Source organism: Lichenostomus cassidix, chromosome 1 (genome assembly GCF_008360975.1).
Source record: "Lichenostomus cassidix isolate B80296 chromosome 1, HeHo_3.0, whole genome shotgun sequence".
Taxonomy (NCBI): Eukaryota; Metazoa; Chordata; class Aves; order Passeriformes; family Meliphagidae; genus Lichenostomus; species Lichenostomus cassidix.
Window position 1 is genome coordinate 30,453,975 of NC_139479.1, and position 13,075 is coordinate 30,467,049.

Consider the following 13,075-nt stretch of genomic DNA (forward strand, 5'->3'; position numbering starts at 1 on the left):
AAAGCATGGAAGTAAGCAAAGAGGGTGATCTAATATTAATTGTGGATAGATGCCCAATCCCTGGAAGTGTTCAAGGCCAGGTTAGATGGGGTTTTGAGTGGAAGGTGCCCTTGCTCATGGCAGGGGGGTTAAAACTGAATAATTTTTAGGGTCTCTTCCAACCCAAGCCATTCCATGATTCTGTGATATCACAGATTCTGAAAGACATTGATAAATCTATTTTTATGCCAATGCCATGGCATTTTGTTAGTTTGTCCTACTACATTAATTCCTGGAGAATAAAGATGTATGTGGTTTTTCATTCAGGCTTTTAAGTAAAATTTCAAAAGAGAAACATAATCCATTGAAAAGGGAATTGGTATCTTACGTAAGTGCCCAGCCTTTTCTTTTGGAAACTTGCTCTCAGGGAATGTGATTTCAGAGCCCAGAAGTCTAGCAGATGTTATTACTATTTCTGTTTTACAGGTCAGTGGTTTTGATTTTTATGCTCTGAGAAATGCCTACAGCTGCAAGCCTGTCTTTTATGTTATAAAAACAAGTCAATTCTGTATCTTATTCTTAATTTATACAGGGTTGTTTTGTTTGTTTGGTTTTTTTTCCTGGTAAAATGGGGATAGTGTTGAACATTGCAAAAACATCTAGTAACCAACAGTTTTGCTGGCAGACTGTGTAGTCTTCTTATTTCTATATAGGGCAAGAGTGGATAATTTTGCAGTGAATTTTGTTCTTGATGTCCAGACCTGTGGCATTAAATAGAACAAATAGTCCCACCACACAGGCTTAACTACAATAAAAGGAAAAAAATTCAGCGTTGTAACCTAATTTTTAATGCGTCTGTTGATAATAAGGTTCACATCATTGATGATGTAGTAGCAGTATTTTGTGCATTAACTGGTGATTTTAGGCACTTACATGGGAAAATGTTGCCAACTCTCACTAAACAAAATTTTCAAATATCTACTTTGTTTCCATCTTATCTGTGTTGTTACTGGTCACTGTATTTGAGAAAGTTGCCTTTAGTTTCCCTCAGCATTTAATAGTCAGACTAAAAAAAGGCAGTATTTCTGTCCTGCTCAGATGAATAATTCATTGCCCTGCATTTTTTTATGTAAAGTAAATTCCAACTCTTTCTTTTGTAAAGATGATTTACAAGAGGTCCTGGACATACAGAAATTAATTTGCTGCCTTCAGGCCTGTCAATATCTTTTTACTGAGAGAAAAGTAACAGTTTATTTCTGTTAAATTTTGGTTAAAGAATTTATTATACCTAGTGTTAGAGGGATGGTATTCTTTAATTGAAGTTGGAGTTTGGCAGGTTTTCAGTGCTGTTCTCCCCAGCTCAGTTGAACAATGGGCTGGAGAGATGCTGGCAGTGTTGCTTGGTTACAATTCATCAGTGTGAATCAGTGTTTCACGCAGCTCCTTCTGCGGCTGAACAACCAGAGACTTCTCGGCACTGTGTTCCTGATGTGCGCAGAGATGTGAGCAGATTACGGACCATCTCAATTACTGTAACACTACACCTTTGCAAAGAGATTTGGACAGCAGTGTTTGACTTTCAGTGGTTGAAGTCAGGCAATTTGGAGCTGTCTGTTTTACATGGCTTTACAAATTTATAGCCAAGTAAAGCAAATTTTTAACAGTGTGTTTTGTTGCAAGGTGTGTTTGACAAGTTTGGTACTTTGGCATCCTTCCCTATTCATCAGGAAGATTAAATCCTTCATTAAGTATCTTCCCCTGGAATAGACATACACTTTGCTGAAACCTGCATGCAGGCAAAGTGAAACATGTAAGAGGAAATGCTACCTTCCTCTTACTGCATTTGACCAAATCTTAAACTGACATGAAATGAAGCTGGTGGAGTTATGCCTGTTTAGATAATAGGAAGATGTGACAGGTTATTTTTAACACTATGGAGTGGGTTTTCTGTATGCCACCTGGATCTATTTTACTATTTATCTGTTCTTGCTGTTCAAGACATGACTGGAGGAAATGTTAAAAGAGATGAGAGGTGTCCAGTTTGTGCTCTCCACAGGAGCAGCATTTCCAACAGAATTGTTCCCATCTACATATTTTTTCTAACTTTTATATGAATCCTGAAAGGATTTCTTTCTTTCTGTCTCTCTCTTGGGCTCTGCAATTCTCCATTTCTTCTCAAATCTACCATACTTGTGTCTTTTAATTTCTCATTGTCTCTATTAAGGGCCTTGCTAGTAAAAGCTTATATTTGCACACCTTTCATCTTGCCAAGCTTTCTCTGTTTTCTCTAATATGTGCTATTTAATGCAGCTTGTTTCATGGCTGAACATTAAGACCATTAGGTAGAATTTGTAGGAAAAGATGCACGGAAGTGCCATCCACTTCGCTTGGTTTGCAAAAGATGAATGTATAGTAAAAAAATTAGTCTAGTGATATCTAAACCACAAATATTTTTATGAGTAGATTCTCTGCACTGTTTTGCCTCCTGCTGATGGTATCTATAAGATGGCCTTTCATCAGAAAATTACTGCAGATTTCAAGAGTATTTACACTGCTTAAAAATCAGTTGCACTGCACAGAGCTGTGATTTTTGAATTGTGCTGTGTTGTTACGTGATCAGTTTTTCTTTAGCAGCAGGTGAGTATGTATTTAATATGTCAAATTTTCAGTATGTTTCCTCCAAATGCCTACTGGCTATTTATAGGGTTTTTATATTTTTACTCTGTTTAAAACCTGGATTAATTTAACCCTGCTGAATTCAGATGATGACATCCGCAACTGTTTTGTCTGAAAATTTAAGTGCTTATGGGATAGGACCTAACTCTGAGCTCTTCCTCTTTCTGCAACAAAATGAGAAAGGGAAATGAACAAAAGAACTATAATTTTCCTATCAATGTGATGAGCTTTGGCTTGTGTTCAGAAGGGTACTTGAAATGCCATAATACTCATCTGGTTTTGGGCAGTTATAATTGCTGCAAGGATAGACTGATTCCCTGGATAAATGGGGACATTCATGGGGAGAGAGAGATCTCACGCATGTCTGAGAGACTGCTTCCTGACCTTGCGCCTGTGCTGAACACAGACTTAATGGGCCACTGAACCTGGCTACATTGAAAGGAGAGCTTTTTTGGGGATACACTACATGCATTAGGAGTAAGCATCAGGGGTGCCATTGCACAGCTGAGCTGGGCTGGTGTTCTGCAAAGACACTTGTGTGACTTTCCCTTCCAGTAAAGCAGTGCTTTGTTTCTACCAGCTAAAAGGCTATCGTGGAGTAATTCACTTTTAAGGTCATAGCTGGACTTCTCTAGACATGACAGGCCGGTCCTCCTGTCTCTGAGACCCTTCTTTAAAAGAGCTGTAGCCCCCGTGGTGGTTGGGTGGTAGTTACACCCACTGCAAACCTCTCATGCAGAGATATGGGAACTACTGATATGGCTGAGCTGGAGTCCTCTCAGATATTCCTATGTGGGACTGGCAGAACCTCCGTGAGCAAGGAGGGAGCTGCTCACATGTGAGAATGTGCCCAGATGAGATGGGGAAGCAGCTGGCTGGAACGAAAGGACTTGCTTCTGCATCAATACCTCTCAGCCCTCCTGGCCTCATGGGCCCCTTCAGCCTGTGGGAGCCACGCCACATGTGGTGTGCACAGCATTGCTTTCATGCCATTTTTGCCAAGATGTTCCTTGGAGCCAGTGGAAAGTAAACAGGCGTCTTTTCCAGATAAATTGGTCTTCTACATTCTTGTTATGCTGCATATGAGGAGGCATTATTTCCTTTTTCTGTACAGGATAAGGTCAGGTATACCCCATCCAAGGGACCCAGAGGCACTTTAGCTCTTCAGGTCTGTCTCAGCTCTTACTTTTCATCTTGAGGAAAATAGATCCTGAGGAATTTGCAAGCTAAATAGAGCAATTCATACAATGGCATGGCAGTAACTTAAAATATTTACATGGCCAGAAAATGCTGAGTTCTTGTGTAATCAAAAACTTCCCTGATTTGCTTCCTCTCAGTTTTCTATGTTGAGTTTGGCTTTAGGTTATGCTTCATAGCATATGTGTATGGGATAACATTATTTTTTAAAATTTTCATATGCTTAATACTCTCTCATTGCATTTGTTAATGTTGAGGCTGTGCACATGGTGTGTGGTTTCGTCTGCTTTATTCAATGACTAGATTTGAACTAGATCTTATTTTAAGGTTAAAAACTTTCTGGTTTCATTGGTATGAAGAGCAGAAAATTTACTCTCCATTTTTGTATGTGTGCTTCCCATTTTCACAACAGGTGCCTTTTTATCATAAAAATAGCTCAGTAGCTGTCCCTTTGTCCTGGGTGCTATGCAGTGGCCTTTACAAAGCCAGGAGTAACTTTTTGGCATGGCCCTCCCTTGCCAGGAAGGACCTAGCAAAGCTTCCTGAGTAACATCAGCCTGCGCTAAGAATTCAGGTCAGGATCTCCCTGCTTGTTACCTAGCAACTGGGGGATACTGGTGCTTTCTCCTCTGACCGACTCCTTCCGCGTTAGATACAGGGATCACTTGGTGAAAGGAGGAGGGCACTGCTAATAACTCATGCTTCGGGAAGGCAGAGTAGCCCCGTGCTTGGTAATTGATGAGACATAGGGTGCTCTGTCCAAGTTGATCTGAATCGAGACTTTCTGAATTCTCCGCGCAAAGTTGAAAGTGCCTCAGCTGGTTTTGCTACCACTTAAATGTCTGGCAAGGTGACAGATCCCTTTTGAAACACCAGTAGCCTTTTGTGGTGCATTGAATCTGACAAACAGGAACCAACGCAGGTAAGCAGCTGAAGAAAGTTTATGTCTGACGTGCTTTAAAGGTTGTTTTCCTACAGGTGAAATGTGTTTCTTGGTTACACAGGTGCACAACATTCAAGTCTGGGACTATTGACCTGCCTTTGTACTTATTAAAGTTTTATCGGATGGTAAGTAAAAGAGTTAAGTAGAAAGATGAACTGTCTTCCCTTGTTCTTTGTGGTGTGTGTTTATAAATTGTTGAAAACAACCTTTAAACATCTCTAGTTAATTTATTGTAGAATTGGCTAATGAAAAATCATTAAGTGATTGAGAGTTACTGGTTGCCATGCTCTTGCTGCAGCTCACTCCTTGTAGCATATTTACAAAATGGAAAGCAGCAAGTCCCTATGGCTATGTATTGTTTGCAGAGGCCAGCAATCATTGCCTCTGGCTGGTAACACAATGGGATTTGTTACTGCTTTTTGTTTTCCTTTGATATATTACAATTAGAAGCACCTTGTCAAATGTAAAAATTAAAGCGATGTGCCATTCTAAGAAAAATGCTTACAAAAACCCCCTGTCTTTATTGTGCTGTAGCTTCTTTCCTCTACTCACAGATAGTAGGGATGGTGGGAATCAAACCAGAGTATATTTGTATCTAGTGCTGGTACAGGGCTGGCATGATAGTTTTCTGAAGGCCACTCCTCACAGAAAATATAGGTTTCATATTTTGAAAAACTTGGAAATTAATGTCTTCAGGTGCATACAAGGGTTGAAAGCTGTTTAGCTTGCTTTTTTCAGAAGTCTATAAGCAGTACATTCCATCTCTTCAGAAATATGAGTTGGTACAACTCCAATTAACTTGAGCCAAGGCCTGCCAAGTGACATCAGCCAAAGATCTGGCTGCACATCTCTAAGACAGGTACACTGCAAGCATGTTTATATGGTTTTTGCACAGAAGGTTGTAGTGGTGGATTCTTAATAGGGACATAAAAGACCAGATTATTTTTAAGCAATATATTTTAATTATCTCTAATATGCAACTGTTTAATTTGAGTGCAGACACTAAGGCATTCTGAAGCTGATTTCTTCAGAGGGACTAAGTGCAGCTTCAATTGATATTTTCCACATTTAGTATTCAGAAAAACAATTCCCTGAGTCTTATATTGCATACCTGATACAGCAGCTGCTTTTCAAGTGTGAATATCCAGTTTGGTATCCTAGACTTTTTGTCTTTATCATACTTATGGGAGAACTCATACATTCATTCCTAGGACTCAAAGGGTGTGTGTCGACATAAGAAGAGAGAAGAAATATATACCAAGGCAGTATGTTCATGCAGTTCAGGATGTCCTTTATTGCAAAAAGCTCTCCCAAGTGTGTAACTTCATACTATTGTGTGATTAGGTGATGTAGGACAGAGAAGGAAAAATATCTGTTTGAGGAGGTGCTTCACATTTCATTTAATTGTTCTGGTCTCTAGGTCAACAACTTTCAGGAGACAGTTAACAGCAGAAACCTCTTTAGTAGCTTTGATCTAGCTATTTCAGTAAAACAGTACCCTCAGAGCATAGCGTGGGTCATGAGAGATTAAGTCACCCAGCACCTCCTGATCTTTCCTCTGTTCACAAAGCCAGAGAGTGTCCTCCTAATAATGCTGCTCCGGCAGAGCTGGGAGTTCTGCTAGACATCTCATTCCCTACCCATTGCTGTGACTCACAAATATTTTTAAAATGTTTAAAAAAAGGAGGCCCCTAAGCAAAGAGAATCAGAATTTCCTCAGGCCTGAGCTAGTATATTTGCCAACTGCATGCAAAAGGCTAAATATTTTCCCATTATATCTACAGCAGAGACACTCTGCAGATACACAGATGGCTGGGCCCTTGCAAATCCAGCCAAGGGAGCGTATGCTGACACTTTGGGGTTTGAAAGGAAGCTGGAATGGGTCCTGTAGTCTGGTATTGGCAGCCAGCATCAGCATCTGGGTGGTTGGATGTAGGAAAGAGCCAAGTCTGGAAAGGCTATTGAAACATTGGCCTTGCACAAACAGTGTTTCTTGATGGTAAGTAACAAACATATCCTTGGACTCTGCAGTAGAGAGCAGGCTAGAGGAAGCAGGTGAATGCTTTCTCTTTACTTGTCTGCCAATGCATTCAAGCTTAGTTAGGAGCTGGGAATCTTAAATCCAAGAGTGATCTTTGTGTCATTTATACAGGCTGCCTGGGATCCAGTGTCTGGTTCTGGGCATCTGGCTGCCAGAAGGGGTGGGCTTGGAGTAGGGCAGGTGCAGAGAAGAGTTAGCAAGATGCCAGGATAATAGAGAGCTGGTTTCTGTGAGGTAATTAGGGTGCCATGGCTTCTTTGGCTTTGCAGATGTAGACTGAAAGGGGAGATGGACGTCTCTAAATACCTGTGGCAAACTGCTTCAAGGAAGGTACTACATTAGCCCAAAAATAAACAGTATAGACTTGTCATTTAGTCTGGAATTTTCCAACCATCAGAGTAACCAAGTTCTAGAACAGCATTTGAATTTGAATAGCTTTCAAAATAAGACTTAAATCATGTGAAGGGATTATATGAAGTTTGCCAGCAGCAACAAGGGACTGAATGCTCAGTAAATTCCCTCTGGTAGTATGTTCCCAAGTTTTATTCTGAAACATCTATATGAAGCTCAAAGATACAAGTGTACCAAAACATTCCTCAGGATTTCCCTAAGGGGTTTTCACCATGCAAGAGAACTGAAAAAGTCCAGGCAATGCATGGAGCTCCTGCACTGAGAAGGAACTGATAGATGGGATGCATCTGATAATTATAGATCTTGCAAAATCAGAGAGCTAAAGGGCCTTTGTGAGCAAAATGGCTCATCACTGACTTTGGACCTGCCCAAGGGATCAGCAAAGGCCAAGAAGTGCTGGGACTCTTCTAAGGTGCCATGAGACTGGTTACTTTGGACATCAGTTTTGATTTGTTGCTGTAACTAGCTCCATACGCACACAGAATTTTCACCTACCTCCCTGTGAAAGCCAGCAAAACACAGCAGTTTGAGGCAGAGTGTTCCCTCCCCAGGAGTGATGGGATGACCCTGGAGGTCTGTGCCATGCCCAAGAGACAAGTTGTTCCTGACTGAAACCACTTTGGTGGTTTTACTCTGCACCACCTGCCTTGGTAGGAATTATTGCAGACCCCCAGGAGGTGGGAGAAAAGCCCACACAAGTAGGTTTTGTTTGCACAGCTTTGCTTTTTGGGCTTTGATAGGAGTAGTGCTCTGCCACCCTCTTTCTCAATGGTGTCCCTTTTGCTGCCCATGGGGATATTGTCTGTTTCTCTGTTTCTTGTCCTACATCTGGGCTCTTTCTAGTGTTTGAATGCCAATGGCATTTAATTTATGAATGCTGCAGTACATTTTGTTGTGCTTATTTAAATCAGGCAGAGCTCAAGCGTTGTACAGTCACATGTAAAGGTGGTGGCAGATGAGTGCTCTTTATGTCATGCTGGATTTCTGCTGCACACTTGTATTTATATTTGCCAAATTACAGGCAGGAAATTTTTGAATTAATGACAAATATTTCCCAACAGTAGTTACTTAAGTGCCTGCACGTGTTAAATCAACCATAATAATCTTGTCATAGTCATGAATTAATAACCTGCATCTCATTGGGCTTTTGAGAATTGAAGTAAAACATTTGTGGTATATTCAAAGAAGGGAGCCTGGGGACGAATGGGATGTCTCCAAATGGCTTTAAATTCCCATTCCCACCATCCTATCCCCCGCGCCAAGCCCCAAAAGCTACACAGGAACCTGATAATTAGCTTTAGAAGGGGCAGAAATTAAGAGGTCTCCTCTGCAGAGGGGTGTCTCCTTCATGTAAAGTGATTCAGACTTACTAATTCCTGAAACGTCTTGCTCTCTCCATTCCTGAGAGGGAGATGCTGCCAGCAGCGAATGTACACGCAGAGAGGTTTCTGACAGAGATTTTAAATCATCAAGGGGTTTCACAAGGAAGGTGCTTATCAGGTCAGAGGGGAAGAGGGAGAACTGTCCTGGTGTCAGAAAGGAGAAGAAACTGAGGGCAAGTGGTGATATGGGAAGAAGGAGACATTTCTCACAGTATATTCCCCACCAGTGGTCCATGGAACCCCTTCCAGCAGAGACCCAGAGAGCATGATCGAGTTCCCTTTGCCTCCTGAGTTCCACTATGTCACAGGGTGCCACTCTGGGCCCTAGGCCAGAGAGGGCACCTCAGTCTGTGCCATTGGCTCTAGCAAAGCTGGAGCAAGGCACAGGTTTGGAGCTGAGCACTGCTTCTGCATGACAGACTCACTCTGGTCCCTGCTCTGAGAGTTGCTGCTTGAAGAGCATCGGGAGAAGCATTTAATCTCTCTTTTGAGGAGAGGCTGCAGGAGCTGGGCCTGTTTAGTCTAGAGACGTCTGAGAGGGGATCTCATTAATGCACATAAATATCTCAAAGGTGGGTGTCAGGAAGATGGTGACGGACTCTTTCCAGTGGTGCCCAGTGACAGAATGAGGAGCAATGGTTATAAATTAAAAACACAGGAAGTTTCACCTCAACATGAAGAACTTCTTTATGTTTGAGGATGACAGTGCAGTGGAACTGGTTGCCCAGGGCGGTCATGGATTTTCTCTCTCTGGAGACATTCAAAAACCCGCCTGAACATGTTCCTATGTCACCTGCCCCAGGTGACTCTACCTTGGCAGGGGTGTTGGGCCAGATGATGTCCAGAGGTCCCTTCCAAACCTAACAATTCTGTGATTTGCTTTCTACTTCCAAGTCCAAGGGAATGAGTGGGTTTGTACAGGTGGTATAGGGCACACTAGAGACTTGGCTCTGGATTTCTGAGAAGGTGGCAGTCAAAACTACAAAGCTGCATTCAGGGTTTTGACTTTCAAAAGTCTGCAAGTCTGAAGTGGCAGCTGGAGGTGATACATGCAGAATGACTTGCCAGAGGTTATATTTGCAGAGATTATTGCTGCAGGGAAGGAGTGAAGGAGAAAACAAGAATCCGAGCAAGTGGCAGTTATTTCCATTTGCTCATATCCTTGCTTTGTAGCACAGTGTGGTTTGGAGCACAGTCCTGCAAGTAAATGAGGTAAGAGCTAGAGAAAAACATTTCCTCTCTTTCAAACACAAAATAACAATTATGTCCTGAATGGATAGTAAGAATGAAAAGTTTGCCAGTTCATGTCATGAAGGGAGTAAATGACAAAAAAAATAGGGCACTTACATTTGTGACATCCTGCCTTTTTTCTTATAGGCTGTGGAGAAAGGATCCAAGCAAAGATGAAAAGACTCAGCCACGGTGTTTATTGTGGCATGGACAGAAAGCAACCTTCCAGTCTTTTCATGTAGGAATGTACTTAGGTTATGAAGTCCACCTTAACTGGACTCCTACCTGAAACCTCTGAGGAAGTAATGTATTACAGTGACCCTGAGTTAAAAATCTCGTGCTCTTTATTCTGGAAGTAATACAAATGATACTGATATGGAGGAAAGATAAAAGAGCCCATGGCTCATCTGTTTCCTATCAGGGCTCAAGAAAACAATTATCATTTGAAGGCTGAGAAGGCCTGAATTAGGAAGGGTCAAAAGAGGCTAAATAAGGTCCTTTCCAAATAAAAGCCTGCCACATGTACTACCTCAGAGCAAGCCTTGTAAAACAGACAAGAGGCTGTTCAGCTTTGCATTTGACCTGTGGGGTTTAATGCAACAGGAATGTGGAATGTGTTTACAAGGTAGCAGTTATTGCTGAAATATGTGAGCACTGTTGCCTGGGGAAATTTCAGAGGATTGTGACTGTGCTGACAGTGGCTGTACCTCTTGGATGGACCGTGTGGATGTTGGGGAGGAAACTGGCTTCAGAGTCTGCAGTCTACAGAGGGAATACAGGGGATGATGCTCCCCTTCCCCACCATGTCCCACTGCCGTCCTGTGGCTTCAGCTGGATCTTATTCCATCCTTGTCACTCCTTTGTGCTAGGATGACCCAGGAGAGCGAGCTGGTCCTTGTGCTGGAGACATGGCTTCTTGTTATCCCTGCATCCGAGGGGACTCCAGGTTAGCACACAGCTGCACTTGGTTCAGCAGAGCGGTGTGGGCTGAAACGAGGTGGAACTGAGGACTGAGGGGCCCTGATGGCACCTTTCATGGGCTGGTCCTGGAAGTCAGCCTGCTTATGTTCTGGCTAGTCTCAGCTGGTAGGCTGGTTTGTCTCTGCCTGGAAGGGCTCAGGCTTCTCTTAGAAATATCTGTTTCATTCTCTTTGCATTTCCTACTTTCTTTTTTTCCCCCTCTATTTTAAATGTCCAATATTAAAACTCTTCTGCACATGGTTCATGGATGATCTCAATAATTATTTCATCCTTCCAGTGCAGGAATTCCCAAGGAACATGGTAAAGCCCAGCTTAGTCTCTTTATTTCATTAATTTTCCTTAATTTATTATCTTACTTAAGTTTGCCTAATTTTCATTGCACTAATGGCAAAATATTTGGAAGTAGGCCTAGAATATGACTATATTCTGTTTTCAGTTGAACCAAACATTTTAAAAGATTTGTCATTAACTTTTAAAGAAACTTAATAAATCTGCTGAAACGAGACTGCTGACTACACCACACATTATGGACCTGTGAAAATTGGGCCAAATTCAGCTCTAGATGTTGCCAATTGACTTCCTTGTCTGGTCAAACTGGCCCACTGAGTCTTCTTCAGAATAGCAGATAAAGCTGAACAAGGACTGCTAAACACTTTCCGCATCTTAAACTCCCATTAACCTCTGCACTGCACAAAACCACCCTTACATTAGGCTAATTAATGGGGCAGCAGGTGTCAGTGAGCCATTGCTTAGGGCTTGCTGTGCTTCCAGGGGAGTCTTACTCTTTCTTTACCACAATATAAGAGTGTGTGTGTGTGTGTGTGTGTGTGTGTGTGTGTGTGTGTGTACATAGGTGAATAGACAATTTACTGTATTCATGGTTCCAAAAAAGCAAGGAAGGATCAATGAAAGCCCTGGTATATTTCCTTGAATTTAAAGGCACTGAGACCTTACAACGATGTTGGTATTTCTACTCAATCTGAATACCAAAAGACCTGGTATAATTATTTTTGTGAAATAGCTTCAGGAATGTTCCCAGTGCTGAATTCAACAGTAATTGCAATTGCGACATGTAGAATCAAATGTAATTTTGTTCTAACTAAAGAAAGACATTTTACTTTATTTTCTATTGCTTTTCAAGGAGAGGCACAGTGAATTTTTAATACTTCACTGACCCTTGACTCTGAGTGATGTTAGCCTGCTGTTGTAAAAAAAATATTAAATTCTTCAGAATATTATTAGCAAAGTACTCTATGTGAACACTTGATATTGTTTAAGTTGAAAATACAGATTGTGGTTCTATTAGTAAAGATGGCTGGTACAAACCTAAAAGTCTGGTAGTGTGTTGAGCTGTTTGTGCTCATAAATATAGCAGAGGATCTCTGGTAGGGAGCTAGCTGGGGGAGGTCTTGTGTCTTTGTGTAAAACAGCTATGCCTTTATTATCCCTGCATGCTGAGGAAAAAGGAGAACCAATGTGGCTTTTTACTTTACCAGTACTCTTAATAATAATGCTTTCCATGTTGGTAGAATAGATCTCCTGGCTCCTCTATTAAATCACAAAAACTAAAGGACTGAAAGCAAGAAGGAAAGAGTTACTGCATAGGAATAAGACATTTCACATGAGTTTGCTTTATTCCTTTGCCAATGCAGACTCCTCCCCCCAGCCCGCTTTGTGTAATTCTTTAATATGGTTGTTTGCTTTGCTTTGGTTTTCGTTTGTTGGAGTTTTTTGCTTGTTTAAAGAAAGCATGCAAGTCAAGCTAAGGCTTTTCCCGTGAACAAAATATGACCTTTGTCAAGGTGTATACCCTCAACTTACTGGGCTCTATCAGGGTAAAAAGCTCCCTTCACTCTTCTAGAGCAGCCTATTCCCTGCACTATCCAGGACATCAGACTGGGCAGTCCTAGTTACGCCTTCTGACCTCTCACGTTTGTGTGTTTTATAGCAATGCAGTACCAAAAAGCTCACTCCTCAAAAGCTGCTTGGGAGGAAAGTTTATTTTATGGAGTGTTTCTCTCTTCTCTCAGAAATGCTGAGGGAAGGAAAGGCTGTTAATTCTTGGGGGAAAGAGAAAAGGTAAAAAAGGAATGCTTTTCCCTCTTCCCCCCATCCTTTGGAAATGCATTGTGCTTGTAATAGAGAAAGGAATGTGCTGTCGGCAGGGGCATGGCAGAAGGGCTGGTAAGGATCTGATGAGAATCTGCACAATATATCAGGGGCAGATGCACCAGA

General features: G+C 41.7%; 1 protein-coding gene across 12 annotated transcripts in view; it reads left to right on the forward strand.

Annotated features, from left to right (window-relative positions):
* CRACDL (CRACD like) overlaps nt 1–13,075 on the forward strand; it is a 63,673-nt gene that overhangs the window by 16,593 nt on the left and 34,005 nt on the right. For 3 of the 12 annotated variants that reach the window (XM_085055095.1, XM_085055088.1, XM_085055103.1), the window contains exon 2: nt 4,857–4,920. The exons of 3 other annotated variants lie outside the window; for them this stretch is intronic. The gene's annotated coding sequence lies outside the window, so the exon portion shown is untranslated. Of the gene's footprint in view, nt 1–4,508; nt 4,775–4,835; nt 4,921–10,785; nt 10,806–13,075 lie in introns of those variants that run through there. 6 more of the 12 variants (XM_085055066.1, XM_085055152.1, XM_085055079.1 and 3 more) reach the window with 5 other exon arrangements.